Source organism: Ciconia boyciana, chromosome 7 (genome assembly GCF_034638445.1).
Source record: "Ciconia boyciana chromosome 7, ASM3463844v1, whole genome shotgun sequence".
Classification (NCBI taxonomy): Eukaryota; Metazoa; Chordata; class Aves; order Ciconiiformes; family Ciconiidae; genus Ciconia; species Ciconia boyciana.
The window spans coordinates 571,974-589,915 of record NC_132940.1 but is presented as its reverse complement, the minus strand read 5'-3'; the positions used below and the strand labels follow the sequence as shown (position 1 = coordinate 589,915).

At 45.9% G+C, this 17,942-nt stretch overlaps 1 long non-coding RNA gene across 4 annotated transcripts in view; it reads right to left on the bottom strand.

The window, feature by feature from the left end:
* LOC140654229 (uncharacterized) overlaps window positions 1–17,942 on the bottom strand; it is an 86,195-nt gene that overhangs the window by 50,837 nt on the left and 17,416 nt on the right. For all 4 annotated transcript variants that reach the window (XR_012043365.1, XR_012043368.1, XR_012043367.1 and 1 more), the window contains 2 exons: window positions 15,300–16,015; window positions 4,994–5,192 (listed from right to left, as the gene is read on the bottom strand). This is a non-coding gene — a long non-coding RNA (uncharacterized lncRNA). The remainder of the gene's footprint in view (window positions 1–4,993; window positions 5,193–15,299; window positions 16,016–17,942) is intronic.

Genomic DNA, 17,942 nt, shown 5'->3' with positions numbered 1-17,942 from the left:
ACGTGGATAATTACATCTCTGACTCCTCAGCGTCGGGGAAGTGTTTGTGACAAAAGAAAGGGCTCTGTGTTTAAAAGCGGTAATAAAAGCCTTCCAATGCCCGCTGCAGCATCAGGACCGAGCCCTGGCTTCCATTCCAGGCGCTATAATGAGAGGGTAGATGAGAGTCCAGCACACACCACACGTACATCTCTTCTGCTCTTATGAGATCTGATATGTAAAAACTGCTCTCTTCTGTACCACAAAACAGAATTTATTTTAATCTCAGTTGGATCTCATCAGACATGCTGTACCTATCAGCTCTTTGACACAAAAATCAAAGAAAACACTCAAAATAAAAGGAAAAGGACATAAAATGAAAAAGGAAGAGGTTATCTATAAAAATATTATGAACTTTAAATGTACAAATATATTTCAGAACCCCCAATTTTTTTAAAAAAGTTGTTGCAGCCAGATGTCCAATTCAGAACAAAGACGACCAGGAGAAGCCCCATTGCCTACAATAAAACCATTCCTACCTATCCTGGCCTTGAATTTCATTGAGAAGTCAATACTGGCCTTTGCATTTTAATTATACTCTGAAAACTTTCTTAGTTAGGGGGCATTTAGAAATGCAGACAATCTAGGTCCTAATAAATACATTTGCCTGTGGTTTGTGAGATCCAGGCACGTACACGTGAAGCTTAAATGCCTTGTACTGGGAGCTCTATGGAACACTCGATATGGAAAGTTAAGCTTACGAGGCACCAAATCGTTGAACACTAACTAGCAAGAAAATGAACTCTCTTGGTTTTTTGGCAGCTGTGCCACGCAGGTAGCCAGGTTGCGGCTGGGCGTTACGGAGCCCGGCCAGGGGAGCCCGGAGCTGCGGTGCCCCGAGCAGGCAGCGTCCGCTGGCACGGAGGCAGGGCAGGGCGGCCAGCCCGGCCGCAGGGCGGCGAGGGGACCTGGCAGGGGTGAGCGCCCGGGACCACAGCAGGGCCGGCGGAGCCGGGCTGCCAGCCGCCCCCACCGAGGTCCTGGGAGACAAAAAATGGCCAGATCGTCCACATCTGCCAGCTTCTGTTTAAACACCCACAAGTCCGAGGGACGCGTCCTGTGCCGGTAAAGGGCATTTGTATATGCAAGTGACCAGGTAGGTGTGTCACTGCCCCTCTATATTCATTCGCAGTTGGAGCTTTGGAGTGCTGGGCATGTTCAGAGGCTTGACACTAAAACATGCAGAGCAGTGCATTAAGGCACCAAAAAGGGTAACTTAAAAGTCATTGCCATGGCTACATGACAACTTATTTTGCAGTATAATATGTTATATGAAATATGTATGATCCTATTTAATATATACCATTTGTTTTTAGCATTTCATTTCTGATAATAGCCTTTTAATGATAATCGTGGTCTTTTAATGATTGTAATAATTAGACTCTTATAAATCAATGTGTTTTATGTTAAATATGCTGAAATTCTTTAAAAATATTTATTTTTCCCTGCACTTGAGAAACTGCTTTGCTCTTTTGCAGTGTCTGGAATCTGTTTAGAGTCGCATTCAAAAGTCTTCCCAGAGCCTCATTTCCTTCCCCGGCTGTGAAGGGCTCCTCATACCTATTTCTTCTTCCCTTAAGGATGTGATAAAGAGGGCAAAATCAAGCACCCATTGTTTGTATCTAAAATGCCATCGATCACATTCTTATTCTTTTTATTAACCAGAAACCGTTACAGGTCTCAATCTTGGCAATGGACTTGCAAACAACGGGCTCAGAACACCCCCCCACCACCACACTTCAGATATACTGTATCCACTCAGCTAAAGACATCGCCTGGTCCCACGTGTCAATACAACCAATAATATTTCATTCTAGACTTCACTATTTTTCTTTCAGAGCTAATATTGGACAGCTAAGTCGCTTACAACTTTCCTATTCTTTGAAAAACCCACATCCTTTCAGTCTTTCTTGTTAAAAAATATTGACAGCTTTCGGTAAGGTAATATATCCAGAAGGGAAATCTCATAATTCATTTGATCTTGCAGTGCCCCATATTACACAGGAAGGTTTAATTATACATCTAACAGTTACTCACCCATTTTGACATAGTTTCATTAGACTTTTATTAAAGACGGGGCTAGGAAAAGAGAGAATTATTTGTAATTCTTTTTATTTTTTTCTTTCTTTAAAGGGAAAAGTAGCTGCCATGAAAGTGTTTCCATATGTCTTCCCAGTGGCCACCAATATAGACCAGAGAGATCTCCTCTGTTGGTCATGCAAGAGTAAGATGAATTTTGTTTCAAATAAATAGGAGATTCACCAAAAAGTTTGAAATGGGCTTGACTGAGACTGCATGGATTTGGGTCACATTCAGGGTCTAATTTCATCAGAAGATAAACATATCAGCATTTGGCTGAGCTGAGGTCATTTCCCACCCACCCAGCTTCCTACCGGTTTTTGAAAGCAGGTGCTTAATTATCTTAAAGATTTCCATCCTCCTTTCAAGGTTACTTCGGCTTAGCCAAGAGCTTCCAAAGACCTTTGGGAAAAACCTAGACAAATAGAGCATATCACTGTTTAAATCTCACTTTCTCTGGAATCCAGCTTACAGAAATGAACGCATAGAGTCACACACCTAAACCCCGGGTGCTTAAAGAAGTGCCTTCACACCCCACGAGGGCTGCTGAGCGCAACTCAGACTGCGCCTCAGCGAGTCCCATATCAACAGGTTCAACGCCTGTCTGGATTTGTGGGAAAAGCACAGGACCTTCTGGTGTGGGCTTCAACTGCGACTGGGGCACGCTGGAAACCGGTTAAAAGGGGAAAAGATAAGCCACATTATCTCGTTAGTTGGCTGGGTGACCACCTAACACCCCAGGTAGTGAATAACCAGGAGCTTGTGCTGCAGACACAGAGCAGCCGACATGCTGAGCCCATGGCAACGCGCAGACCACGCGCTAAAGCCGAGGCCCTGCAGCAGCATCTCCTGGAGACGCACAGAAAACCTGCGTTGCCTCCCGCTCTGAAGCTGTTGCTGCCTATGCTGAGGCAGCAAAGGCGAGGGCAGCACTGCTCCACAGCCATCTGGGGGGCAATTAATGGGTCGCGCTTCAGTTTCCAAGGAGAGGTCTCTTAACGTTTTCTGTAGAAAGAAACAAAGGGACTCTGAAGGGAGAAAAATGGATTTTCAAGGTCCTAGCAAGAATCCCACAATAAATGAATGCCATCAAATGACAGTTTGGCCCATGGCTTTTGTGCCTCTCTTTGCTCAAGTTTTGCTTCTGCAGCCTCGTCAAAGCAGCAACTTGCTGACTTACCAGCATCAGCTCCTCCTCTCTGCCGCTGCCGCCCGCTTTCAGCAGTCTTCCCTGCTCACACCTGTAAGTGTTTATGGCGCTGCAAGCTGCCATGGAAGCTGACCTAAGCCCTGCCCAGGCTGGCAGCGAGCTAGCCAAGCTTTAAGGACAGTTGTATTTGAAACAGACAATACTAAACCACATTTGAAAGCTGACAGCACTCCCAATACCATAATGTCAGGCCGGGTCTGAGATGAACACCCTCGCGTACATCAGAGCTCAGCTGTAGCCCTGTAAAACGTTGCCGGACAACTGTCCAGGGACGCAGCCTGACTGTAAGCACCCAGCGCAGCTGTAAATCCCATTACACCAAGTAGCCCAAGCACTGGGACAGCTTTATCCGGGTGAGGGCTCAGCCACCAAGCAGACAGACAGCGCTGCTGGAGCAGTGCTTTCTCACATGTTTTTTGGCAGTGTAGACGCAGTGCTTCTGGAAGGGTGCGGAAGAAGAGGAAAGCTACCTGCCGCTGGCTAATGACTACGCCTGAGAAATCAGACTGTCTCTCAAGAGGACAATGAGCCCCGCAGCTCCTTGTGTGTGCACGGAGGATGCAGCACTTCACGTGCGGCTCTGGCTGGTGCAGCAGCCCCTGCCTGCGCTCTGCCTTCGTGCCTCCTCTCCTGCCTGCACCCCCAGCGCGGCCGCATCCCGTCCTGCACACCCACAACAGCAGGATGGCCGAGAGACGGAAGGAGCGTCTCTGCCTGGCCTGCAAGTGGCATATTTGGTAGATGTATGAATCCATTATCATGCATCCACAGATATTTTAACATTTTCAATGAAGAAAAACTCAATTTAAGCAATAATTATAGCAGATCCCCTCTCTATAGTAACAATGGGAAGAGAACATTATCACCACTGCTTGTGGCAACAACTTGAACAAAAACGGGTTAGAGGGGAAAAAAATAATTAGAATGAGACATGCATGCCTGACTCTGAAAGAAAGATTGTTTATCCCTAATACATTAGAGAAATTGCTCAAGAAGAGTTCAGCGAGAACCTGGCTTATCTGTCACGTACAGTACGCTGCATGCTGGCTCCGTGGGCTGAAGAAGCCCAGCGGCTACGAACCGACTCCTGCAGCCAGCGGGAGTCCTGACAGCACGAGGGCGACATCCCCTACAGACAGGCATGTAAAATATACCCCACAGCTTTACCTTTAAGAGAATCTTGGGGAAAATAGAGGTGGAGAAGAGCCAGAGCATCACCCAGCACTCCACCTGCCTCAGGACCGCTCCATGCCGCTCCCTGTTGTAAACGGCACTGAAAGGCAGCGTGGCTTAGCAGGAGCCAGGCCACGGGTCCCGCACAGTCGCACTGCTTGTGGGCACACCAGAGCACCCAACACAGACTTTTTAGCACCGTAATGGACCCCTCCTTTCCTTCTGTTCATACGGAGGTAAGTAGGCAGGACACGCCGTAACGCCTGGGGCTCCTTCCAAGTACAGAGACATCTGGACCCCATCAGGAGGGCCTCAAACGAGGGGGGAAGGCAGCTAGTGTGCGTGTGTGCATAGGTATGCGTACTTATATACGTGGATGTATATATGATATATTATGTATTTGTTTAGGTGTGCATTCATATGTTTCATATACACATGAGATTTCTCAAAGCACCTCCAGTCAGCAGGGAACCCTCCTGCCCTGAGCCATACCTGAGGATGGATGAAGATGAAAAAAGCTTAACTTCATTACTTCATTGGCTGGTCTCTGGTAGCATCTCTGGTACCCACACTCCATCCGTGCCTGAAGCCAGCATGGAAGCAACGGGCGACTCAATGGCACAGGTCACTGCCACCCTCCTTCAAGTCTCTCGGTCTGAAGGTCCTGCTTTAGTAGTCTTGAATTCAATCACTGGATTTAAAAAAAAAAAAAGGAAAACCAGAATTCTCTGCTTAATATACAAAAGAGTCAAAAGCCTCTAGAACCACAGCTGGGATAAACACCTTGACTCTTTTTATAAAAAAACCCAACAATGTAGACATTTACTGGTCTAAGTGCTAGTGAAACCTTGTAACTCTTTGAGAAATGTCGTGAAAATGTTGAGATTTATCTGGGCTGTGCCGCTCACAGAATTCCAGTATTTTAGGGAGGAATGTGCGTTCATGGCAACTGAATACAGAAATGCCAGTGATATCACCTAAAACCACTCACCCTTGTGCAGAGTTCATCATTTGTGTCTGCCAGGTGTTCTCCAATTCAACAGCAAAGACACAGAGGAAATGGCTGTGGATAACAAACCAGACCCAAACGCGGGGCATCGACCCCTGGTTCTGCTGGAGACTTGGGAAGTTACTCCGACTCCTGCACTGCAGGCACAGCCCCGTCATCTCTAAGGGGAAACCATTTATTGCTTGCAGAAGAGCTCGGATGCCCTGGGGTTTCGCTCCCCGCTCGTCAGCAGGGGATGACGATAGCTCCCTGGTTCACACAAGAAGTACATCGCATTCCTGCAGAAACAGAGCAGCACTGCTTTGTGTCAGAGGCTATTTTTTATGTTTATATACTCAGTGGTGCATAGCATAGGGCTGTTGGTTTTTTTTTTTGCAACAGGAGAAAACAAAAAAGGGACTCATCTAGTTCTCTGGGTATCTGCCAAAAGCTATAAAATAAAAACAAACAATAAAGACACAAGCTGCTTCTAACTCCCCAGGCCAGGTATTAACCAGCTACAGTATATCAACCCTAACCATTGCATCCTGCCAACACAAACATTTGTCCCTGTCTTGTTTCTCCATCCTCTCAAAATCTGAGCAATCTGATACGTCCTGCAAGCGTGTCTGCCGGGTCGAGGAAGGCAAAGTATTTTGGAGCAACGAGGGCAGGCAGGCCTCTAAAGCGCAGGAGAACACGGTGGTTTCTCTATGAACAGATCACATCTGACTTCATGTAAAAGCACTGCTTGAGAAGAGGGGCGATGCACCCGGTTGGCTCCCATTGCCCTGGCAAGACAAGCTCAGGCTGGACCTGTGTTGGGACCGCTGGGAAGGACAGGGCTGAACTCACACACATGGGAGTCTGACAGATGAAGCAAGTGACCCTGCTCCAGGAGCTGTGCCATGGCCTGTAAGCGCGGCAGCAGCTCCCCATCAGCAACAGGCCGGACGACCAGGAGGTGCAGCATCAGTTTGGACCCCCACGCTCCATCCAGTGGAAGTGACCTCCACTATCAGCCCGGACTTACATAAAATCAAGTACGCACCTTGGTATCTAGGTAGCCTTCCTGTAGCCTCAAAAGTCAGAGTCACTGACGGGGAGCAGTATGAAGCGTGGTTTTTTGAAGGAGCCTCTCATAAAAGAAGCTGCCAATCTGCCTGTTCTGTGGGCAGCACTGCCCAGCCCCAAAAGCAGAAGAAAAACTCTTTTCTTTCCCTCTTTCCTTCCCTATCTTTGAAGGAAAAAGTCCCCAAAGGACATCAGTGCAACCAGTAGCAGAATAATGTATTTATAATAAATAAGTGTAACAGAAACAAAAGCCATGTATTAAAGAAAAAAAGTAAAGTATTGAAAATGGAAACGGAAAGTGCTGGTAATAAACAGAAAATAAGAATATTGAGACTACTGCCAAGAGCAGTACAAAATAATCATTCATGTCTTCCTGCATTAGCATCACTTTCCAGGGAGCACACCTAGAGAATGCAAAGCACACAAGATTCTGTTAGAAAACCCCTCCTTTCCCTAGAGGTACGAAGGCACAAGGCTAGGCCCCCGCGGGTCAGAGTGCCCCAGCGACGCCGAGAGCCAGCCTGGCTCAGGGTCCCTCCGGGTCCCTGAGGGGAGCCCCTGGCTGAGCCGCCGCCCGCCACGGCGCCTCCCGCAGCAGGCGATCCGCCGCGCGGTGCAGCAACCCAAGAGGCGGGATCCTCGGGCGCTTTTAAATAGCACTGCAGCACGGGCTATATAAAAGTAATAATTAAAAAAAAACCCACAAACATTTCTCAAGGTGCATTTGATCTTGGGGAACTCGAACCAAATCCTTACTGTAGCATTACTTTTAGATTAAAGCATGGGTCATAGGCCTTCATTTTCCCGCAGGAAAAAACAGCCCCACACCCCTGCCTTTCTCATTTGTGTTTCAGGCCCAAAAAATACCCTACAGTCAGAAACAGTGACTTTCTTCCACTTACTGCACACTTCACTGCATTTTCTCTATTGAGCTCCTACAGTGTGCTTCTCAACAGCAATTTCTAAAAGGATTTATTAACATTAAGACCAATAGTTATCAAATATTCCGTGATTATATACAAAATAGATACTTGTAAACAACATTGTAGAGATTATATTTTGGACTTCTGTAAGGATTTCCTTCATACTTTCTAAAGATTTTACTTTTTTTTTTTTTTTTTTAAATAAAGACTGAATATATGCTGCCATCTACTGGGAAGTATAACTTAATCAAGCAAAATTTAAGTGGTTTTCCCCAAAAACCTGGAGACTGGATCAACCGTCCTACAGTTGCTCTACTTAATTCAAAAGGACTAACTGTTGCTTAACATTAAGCATATAGAAACACTAGATTTAAAACAGTGAAAAATAAGCTAAAACGGTAAACAAAAATTTACCTAATACGCCTCAATGGTTTGTTTGCCCCATACTAGTAGCAAAACTCACCGCAGAAGCTCTTACTCACTGCACCTTCTGCAAGTTTTTACTTGTTGCCATTGAGGACAAACAGGCAAATTACAATTTTTCCTGAGCTTTTAGTAAGTAAGGGATTAGATGGGACTCATGCGTTACAGTCTGAGCACACTCCTTACAGCCTGCTAACTCTGAGAAAGAAAATGGAGACAGCTTCACAGCACGGCTAGATGCCGAGTATTAACGTTAACGGCATCTGTTCCCCGCTCAGCCCGATGCTTCTCACCCTGCTCTTCAAGCCAGCAGAGGATCAGTCCTTGCCCTTCGGCATCCAACGCGTCTTCCTCTGCGGTGGGTGTTGGCGTGCTTGGCCGTGCCGGCGCTCCCCACCAGGCACGGGGAGGGCTGCAGCAAAAGCCCCGCGGCCCGGGAGCAGGCAGGGTGCCCGCACCGAGGGGAGAGAGCCCCGCTGCTCCCCGGGAGCGGGAGCGAGCCCGCGGGGTCGGAGCGCTCCTCGGGCACAGCTCCGTACCCAGCCGGGCACGTTCCCTTCACGACACGGCAGTTCGGCTGCAGAAAACACACGGTATTGGGGCAGCACGTGTCAGGTCTATTGCTTACAGTACAGGGGAAAATAAACAGTGACTCTTTCTGCAGGTTTTGGTAGGGCACGTCCCAAACGTTCTTCGTCCTTTTAAAGTGAAACCTCCAACGCTCTTAACTTGCACTCCTGAATTGGTCTCTAAAGCCCTTACTGGTGCTCAGGAGACTCACACTATTCTTCTTATTATTATTACTGTATTAGTGAACCACTGAAAACCAGTTGTTTCTTCATTTTTTGTTTGTGGTTTGTTTTGGTTGGGTTTTTTTTGTCCAGGTTAGAAGAGGCTGTAGCTGCCAACACAACAGGATGCCAAGCAAAAGCGGTGACACGAGTGAGAGCTGATGCACAGGAGACTCCTCACTCAGACGCAATTGCAGTAGCCTGGTAACTCCCGTTCCTCTTGAGACAACGGGTGCGACATCTCAGGTGTACCCTCGGGAGAGCCCGCCGCACCTCGGCTGCCCTACAGCGCTAGAAGGGTGCCCAGACCTGGAGCACCCGCCCCGGCCTTTCCTAGTACGACAATGCAGCTGGCCTGGCGCTGGATAAAGGACAGGCAAAATACTTACCTAGAACTAGAGAGCGTATGGAGGACAGGAAAGACATGGCAATAAGGTCTAGAAGCGAACATTAAAAAAAGCACGAGGTATGTTAGTAAAAGTGTTTACAGAAATAAGCGCTGTCTACAGATTCATCTGCGAATTCAATATACCTGTTAAAGGATAGCACTGGGGAAGAAACAGAACAACCTCTGTCAAATGAGTTTGGGAAGGAAACCATAGCAGATGAGGTACAAAGATAGAGAAGTACAAAGGGAAGTAAAAGAAGTCCTTCGCTTGAATATTCATTACTGAGTAACCACAGCTAGATGATCACCGAGGTTATTCAGGTTAAAGTATCAGTGAAAAATTTGTTTTGCAGGAATCTGTGAATGTTAAGAATACAGCCCAAAATGAAGGGGCACCAGGAGACCAGTAAACAGCAAAGTAATCGCGATGCCCAGCGGGAGAAACGCCAAGAGGGTCTCAGCTGTGGGGTGCGCAGTGGGAGAGCACTGACCAGTTTAACGCAACACACAGAGAGATTAGGACCAGTAGCAAGGGAATTTCCAAGCAAGCATTTAGGAACAAATCCTCTTACGCTGAAGAGCAGCAAGAGGCAGAGAAAGAATATGGACTAATGAAAGCAGGGTCTTGGCAAACATTTGGCCTAACACTCTTTCAAAAGAGTGCAGCGTTGGACAGCTCAAACAAACTAGGCATGATTTAGCTTTAGAATATCATTACCAAGTAACTCGATTTACGGAGAAGATGAAAACAAACTGTTGTCTGAACAATTCAAGGAAAAGGACGACCAAGAAAACTGCCACAAGCAAGTAGCTATTAACTAGCAAAGTACAGCGATTCATTTTCTCCAAATACGGAGGGTTCTGTAGAGCTCAGTCCTTAGCAAGCTGTACCTTCCCGTCCCTTTGCTAGTAACATGAAAGACAATGCAAATCTCACATAAATCCCGCATGAGAGTGCTGTACTGGGGGAGACGGCGGGTCCGACCCCGAGGAGAAGGCAGCCCCCCCGGCCTCCTCCCCGACTGCACCGACCCGACCGGGTCCTCCCCTCCCCACCAGACCACTGCGCTCAGTGCCCTTTTCCTCTTAAAAAGCACAGGCGGCACCGGTGTCACCAAACAGCGCTTCTCAGCCAGATAAACTGAGAGAACGTCCTGCCCTTCCTTCAGGGGAGCACTTCACTGCCAGCTGAAGAGCAGCAAACCCGACCCGGTGTCCTGTGGACGTGTCCGTGGGCATTCACATCGCTGCTCAAACCTCCTCTCCCCAGGGCAGCAAACTCTCCCACGCCGCAGGCGGCAGCTCACGAGCTGCTCCCGGCCCGGCTGCCGGCGGGAACTGCCGCAGCCACCATCTCTCACCCACCGAGGCACCGGCACCCGACAGTCTGTCAGCACCAGGAGACCAGAGCGAACGGCAAGACCTGAAACACCAAGGTGGCCAGATGCACGATGCCCAGGGGAAAGGTTTTAGTGGCTTACACTATCAAACTGTAGGATTAAAAAAACTGACTTATGAATATTTATTTTTCACTGAAAATTAACTTTGCCTGTCCTTCATGAAGTTGTAAGCAACTTCATATTCCCAGATAAAGCTACTCAGTGGGGTTTCATTTCATTTCCAAGTTCGCATGGGTAGGAGGTCGGCCTGTGAAGTTAGAAATAAGGAGGTAACAGAGATGCTCGCCCAGCTGCATCCCTGCCCCTCCAAAAGCCACAGCTTCTCCTGAGAGCTAGGTGCATTTGCTGCAGCTACCGTCACTGTTTCAGATGCAGCTGAAACCTTGGGGAGACCTCCTGGCCCTCCCACAGCACGAGGTGGGTGAGATCAGGCAAAACGGCCCGTTTCGGGTGAGCCCACCCGCTTCCTTTCTGTCGGCAAGCTGCAACGCCGGCACCTGCAGCGGGGCAGGCATCAGCACCGGCACCGTGTGAGCAGCACGGTGAGGGGAAGCGATCACTGCGGAAGACAAGAGGCGGCACCGAACCCTTCATTTCCAGAAAACACGTTACAGAAAGTCCTCGTATAAACCTGCACTGCTCTCACCAGCTGACTGACCCGTGCTGCTCCAAGGCCCCCGCCGGCCGAGCTGCTGCTTGGGCAAAGTCTCACGGGCTAAAAATTCTCCCACGGCCAGCCGGCGAAGGACGCTCCTGTCTGAAGAGGAGACGTGCGCGCTGACGGGCACTCACGCCTCGCTGCCAGCAAACCCTGCTCGCAGCCCACCACCGAGGCAGAGGGCTCGCAGGACGAAAACAGCACGTCCAGAGCAAAACAACGCTCGCGGTCAGACACGTGGGGAGAGGGGCACTCGCGGCATCTTCGTGGTGCTACCGTTGCATCCCAGGGAGGGCAGGAGCTCCCGGCAGAGCCGTGCCGGGGCTGGGCAGGCACCGGTGAGGCCGCAGCGACCGTGCCGCACTGCGGGGCCGACTGCGCGGCCAGCCTGCGGCTGGGCGTGCCTTCGTGGCACTGGCACGCAAAACCCCTGCGTGAGCGCCCGAAGCCGCTGGACCTGCACGTCCCTGGCTGAGCCCGGCCCCCTGAGCCCCACCGGCCCGACCCGCCTCGCCTCCCGGCCAGCTCACCCACGCCGAAGGGACGGGGAGGGCAGCCCTGCTCCTCATCTATTATTTAACAGTATAGCTTAGCTTTATTTATATATATATATATATATATAGTGAGACTTTTGGGGTTTTTATTATTATTATTATTATTTATAACGGGTATTAATAGATGTTTAATTTAAACATATTGCCCCGTGGGACTCATTAGCAGTTTAACAAAATGCCTGGGTAAAAATACTCAGCAGATAAAAAGACAGAATTTTAAAATATTGTATGCCTACAAAAATAATCTAGATGAATGATGAAGGGTGTCAGAGAACTGCTCGACCACATCAAACAATGAAAACACTCTTGGAGATGGGCTATTTAAATATTAAATAAATACCCAGGATTTCTGTAAATGCTGAACAGGAGATATGATGGAATGTTATTTTTCCTAATCTGTTCATACTGTAATTATGGACTCTATACTCCAGCTAAAAAGATCATTTATCTTATGCTGAGTATTTCAATTGCTTTTTCTCCAATAAATTACAGATATTACCTTCAACTGGTAACTAAGCACAGCAAAGAAGTTTCAGGCACAGCTGATATACTTGTAAAATATTTAATATTTGTCTAACATATGACTTTTGTAAAATATTTTATCTCTATTTTTGTGAAAGCTTTTTCTAACCAAATTATGTATTGCTAAAAAATTAATTGATTCTACCCAGAAAGACTAATTTTAGGAGGAGAAAGGCTATTTACAGGCAAATATTCTGAGCTGCATTCCTTTTTTTTATAATACCACCACTGGTGTTAATACTAATAACAATACATATAAGTTATTTTTCTGTGATTTGATCTGTCGCCGAGAGGAGGATTTCTGTAGCGTGGCCACCAACACGCATCAGGTGTACTTCCACAGTGACACAGATACACAAATAATTTATGCAAAATAAACCTGAAGCGTAAGTAACTTTACGTACGAAAACAGGAAACTAATCAAAGTAGAAAATGCATTAATGACAGCTAGCAGCTAGGAAAAAATTATTGTGTCAGAAGTGGGCAGAGGGAAGGTGAAAATGCATCCCTGGGAAAGGAGCGGCACCGGGCACTGCACATCCCCAGGCACGGGGACACAGCCCTGGCGTGGGGACACAGCCCCAGGCAGGGGGACACAGCCCTGGCACGGGGACACAGCCCCAGGCACGGGGACACAGCCCCAGGCAGGGGGACACAGCCCCAGGCACGGCACCCCAAGGAGCTCTAGTCAAGCGTTTGATTTGTATTTTGCCACCTTAACAATGTAGGCATTTCCTCCCATTATTACACGGTATTAAAAATCTAGTTCTAAGAAAAAGGACAGGTAACTGCCCAGATTTGCAGTACTTATTTTATCAACATAAATATTTAATGCCACACCATTCAATCTGAAATACCAGATATTTACTGTTCTGGGTGGGATTACAGAAAATCTACACACTACAGTGTAGTAGCTAATTTTGTTTTGTTTTAGCCAGGCAAATATGAACAGTGGGTTTAGTATTACAATTTCTACGAAGGAGTGCTTTTTCGTTGTGTCTATATGACAGCTCAGTTCAAATTACGGAAGTGACATGAAATTTCAGCATTTCCATAAGCATTCAGAGTTCGAACGTGTTTCAGCTGAGGCATCAGAGTGCCTATGTGTCCTCCACTGGAAGCACAGGTTACTGCTGCTCATACTGCAAATGTAGGAAAGCTATTCCTGGGAGAGAAACACAGCTTGATAGCATTTGGGTTTAGCCTGATTGTGTGGAATAATCACGCTCAGAAATAAATGCCTGTGCTTGTTTTAATTATTATATTATACTCTAGCACAACAGTTAGTGAAGTAATAATACAGCTGTTTAGGGACAAATCTAGCAGTGGGAGAAGCCTGACCAGAAGAAAGGGGTTTCTCCTCAGAGCTGCAGCCCCTGTGCATTCAGAGTCATACCCACCGACGCTTGTGACAAAAATAAGCATTTACCGGTTTGCTGATTTTACAGCTAGAAAGAGACTATTACAATTACCTAGCCTGACCTTCTAGATAACAACCGATTTTCATTCTGCGATTCCCATATGAAGCCCATAATTTCTGGCTGACTAATGCAGAGACATCCATCCAATTTGATTCAGTGACTTCAAGTGATCGACCACATCTCTAAGCGAGCTGTTCCTATGGCAAATTGCACTGGCTGTTAAATAACTGCAACTTACTTATTCTCCAAATTTGCCTATAGTATCAGCTTCCAGTCACAGAAGGAATTCTCCACAAAGGTTCTCACAGACCAGGATCTCATCACCTCCTCACCATCTCCTGGACAAACACGACAAACCCAGCTTCTCCCGTCAATGCACATGTCTCTCTGTAATTGATTTACCTTTTGCAACACCATTATCATTTCTTATTCCACTTAGCCTGAAGACTAAACAGCTTAAGGGGCGTGAGCAGCACTCAATTACGTTTTGTGCATCATTTATTAATTTGCTATTCATCACAAGTGTAAATCAAAAGAGCACAGCTGATGGGCTTTGGTGACACGGAGGTCATACACTGAGGAGTCAGAGGCACAGCTGTAACTTACTTCATCCTGCAGAACTTCTACAAACACCAGTGAAACACAGAATGGAAATGGATTATCTCATCTCTCAGATCCAACCAACACAGAACTTCACATTTATGTTTGAGTCAATTTTCAGAGCAAATGGCAACTTGTAAAGTGCCTTTGAAAAGAATACTTATAAATAAAATTATAAAAGAGCAATTTCTGGGTATAGAGAAAAACTGTATTAGGCAATTTACTTTTACCATTCATTTCAAAAAATTAACCTTTCTGGTTCAAGATCTTATCCTAACTGAACCACGATATATTCCAAAATACACAGTGACATGCTTGATTCATTTTTTTGCACCCAAAACGGCTTAAGTTAGGAAACACTTAAAGTTTTGCATCACTAATTTCAATTCATCATTCAAATACAACACATAAATAGATTAAAGTGCTTGTGTCTAAGCTAAGCAAGATATTACTAAGCAAACATTTTCAGCAACAGCTGAAACATTCTAATATCTCAGAGTATAAATTTTCATTATTATTTTCTGTTATTCAAAGAGGCAAAGGAAAGAGCGAGCCACCTGCTCTGTTTTTAAGCGAAGCTCCAACCCTGCCGCCTTCTCTTGCAGTAAGGGCAAAGTGCGAAGGCTGCCTTCCCCCCGCAGGGCTGGGGAGCGGGAGCTTCCGTACCGCCGCGTGAAGCGGGACCCGCCAGCACTCCTGGGGCCGCCCCTCGCTGCACGCACTGGTATTTCACCACAGAAGCAAGTATGTAACTACACAAGCTGCTCGAGTCCCAAGATCATCTCACTCTTCCAATTTACAAGAGGAGTAGAAAACAGTACGTTTCTTTTGGGTTTGTATTTCTTATTTTAGAAGAGCTTTTTCTTTACAATACTATAATCAAAATTTTGGTCTGTTTGTGAAGCTGAATATGATTTATCTGTGATTTGGTTTATTCAACAAACAAGTACTTAATGAAAATATCCACCAAGCACACAGATGTATTTAAATATATCAAAATAACCTCCTTTTATGCCTAACATTCACATTTATAGTATGGAGTGTTAAGAGACATACCTCTCATCCTTAAAATTTTTGATCAACTGCTAATACAACCCTAATATTTCTTCATTTGTTCTCTATTGTCCTCAACAGTTCTTGGTCTTTTCTTTACGGTATCTTCACGTTTCCTCCATCTGTCAAGTCTTAACCAAGCCTGTGTCAAAGCAACACGTCAAGCATTGAAGTCTTGACCTAATGAACACTCAAATGGTTTTTGTTTCTTGCTTCCAAAGAACCGAGTATGCCTGTGCCTCACATTTTCAATAATCTTCATCTTCTCATTTGATGCTATTGTAAATCTCTTTCAGTTCCCAAGACTTCTTCTTCATATGTTTATGGAATTCAGCAGTTTCTCTTCAAGAAACTCTTGAAAATACTGGCTGCCTTCCTCTGTGTCGACTCACGTTTGTGTAACCCTGTGCAGCATTTGAGTGTAGCTGTCATGTTGTTCATTCTTTGAATAGCATTATTAGCAAAATAAAATGTGCCAAATCTTCTAGATCCACGCACTCTAGCAAAATCACTCTTTTCTAAGTTAACCGGGTGGTGTCCGGCATCGTCCTGCGGAGCAGAATGACTGCGAAAATGAGACTTGTAGAGTACTGCAGGTGCCGTTCACCCTGCAGGGATGCCAGCTCACCCCTCGCTGCTGGAAAGGCTTTATACAGCTGGAAAGGCCAAGCGTCATTCTGTTTGTTTCTCTACATCAGTGTTTTCCATTTTCAGGAGACCTATGAAGAAAACAATACAGTATTAAATCCAGTCTTTGGAATATAAAAATGTACAATTACAAAAATTCTCATTTTTATCAGAATTTAGCATTTGCTGACAACAGATTTATTCTGTAAGACAAGTTACTGTCTTGCTGTGTCGAATTAAATATCATAGTTCTTTGAAATATGACAGCTTGTCCTCTACACACTCTGTCGCCATCTCCCAGAACCTGCAGGTTCAAACACGCTGATGAGACTATGCCCCGGCTCAAAGTAAAGAACCAGTAAGGAACTTCCCTTGAGACAGCACAAGTGCTTTCTGTGACTGCCAAGATAAAGTCCAGCACTATTCCCACTGAAGTCAAACCAAGCCTTTCCATAAACAATTTCTAGACCCTAAACTCTACAAACGAAGGACGTAAAAATGAATAACGTCCTGAAAGTTTCACAACTTCCTACAGTAGCTGCTTTTTAAATAGATTTTAAAAAATCTTCTGACAATGCAAAACTCACTGTATAAAATTGTATACAAGTAGAAGATAATAATACAAATGATGTTTCTGCATGCCCATATTTGAAATGTGTTCCTTCTCTACTGGTACAATAGTTCTTACAGTATTTCCCTTGAAATTATGCATGACATTTATGTGAAAGCATATATTCCATCTACTACGTTCATAGTTAAAATCCAATTCCTATTTTTATCATCCCAATATAAACCAGACTAAAATAGCGTCTATTTTACTTTACTCACGAGGAAAATTTTCACAGCATGACCATATACAAGACTGAATTATTTTTGCATGGGATTTTGTTTGCAAAACAAGTGTTCTGTTTCTAGGACTGTTACAAAGCCTTGGTTCTTCTCCTTGCGTGCCATAATAAAAAGCAATACAAACAAACTACGGCACTCCAAAAGTTACAACACATCCTTCTTCTGCCTGATTTTTTGTACTTTCCACCGATAGTACTTTGGAGGTAGTGTGAATAATTAATCAAGGCTAGATTAAAAAGGATTCGCCTTTCCACTCTTGGTACGACCATCCCCGCTGGGCTGTTCTCTTCAGGGAGGGAAGCTGGAATTCAGACTGCTCTTCCCAAGGTCACGCTGCTCACTGCCGAGAGAGAACCCCAGCCTCCCCGTATTTAGTCTAACCTTCATTTACTCCTTCAACACCATGTGGATCGGAGAGGTCGAATATCTGTGACGAGTTCAGATTTGGCCCGGTGACAGGACGCTATTTTCTGGAGTCGCCAAGCCGCCGCGGTTTCCCAAGCCTTCGCTGGAAGGTGCCCGCCTGCCTGCACGCAGCCGGTCAAGGAGCAGCCCTGGTGAGGAACAGGCTTTGCGCGCTGTCCCTTAACGGCGGACACGGGGCAAAACCATTGGGCTCCCACGAACGCAGAGGCAATGCTGCAGACAGGGAGACCGTAACTCGAACACCTCGTCCCTCTGGGGCCACCAGCGACAGGGGAAGGGAGAGGTGAGGAGCCCCTGGGCCTTGGAGAGGGGGCTGTCAGAGACGGGGCTGCAGAAAGGGTGAAGTTCAGGAAGATCGTCAAGGGAAGGGCTAGCTAACGTTAATACTTCAGAACTGATGTATTAACTCCTAACTGCTTCACACACATCCTCATTAGCATAGTTTTACTGACTGGTATTTGCAGGATATACCCAAGCGCCTCCCTAATATCTAATGACAGTTTTATATTATCCTGGAACATGATGCATGCTATGACACACATCAGGCATGAATATGAGGATGGGTATTAAGAAGAACTAAACACAATTAGAAAGTCATCTTTTTGCAACCGAAAGGATAATCGTTATCATCTTTTCAACATTTGTGTAACTACAGCTGTATGTTTTATAAGCATCAGCACAATTGTCATATTTGTATCCAATTGTTTTCCTTTTCATTAACAGAGCATAAAAGAATATCGAAGG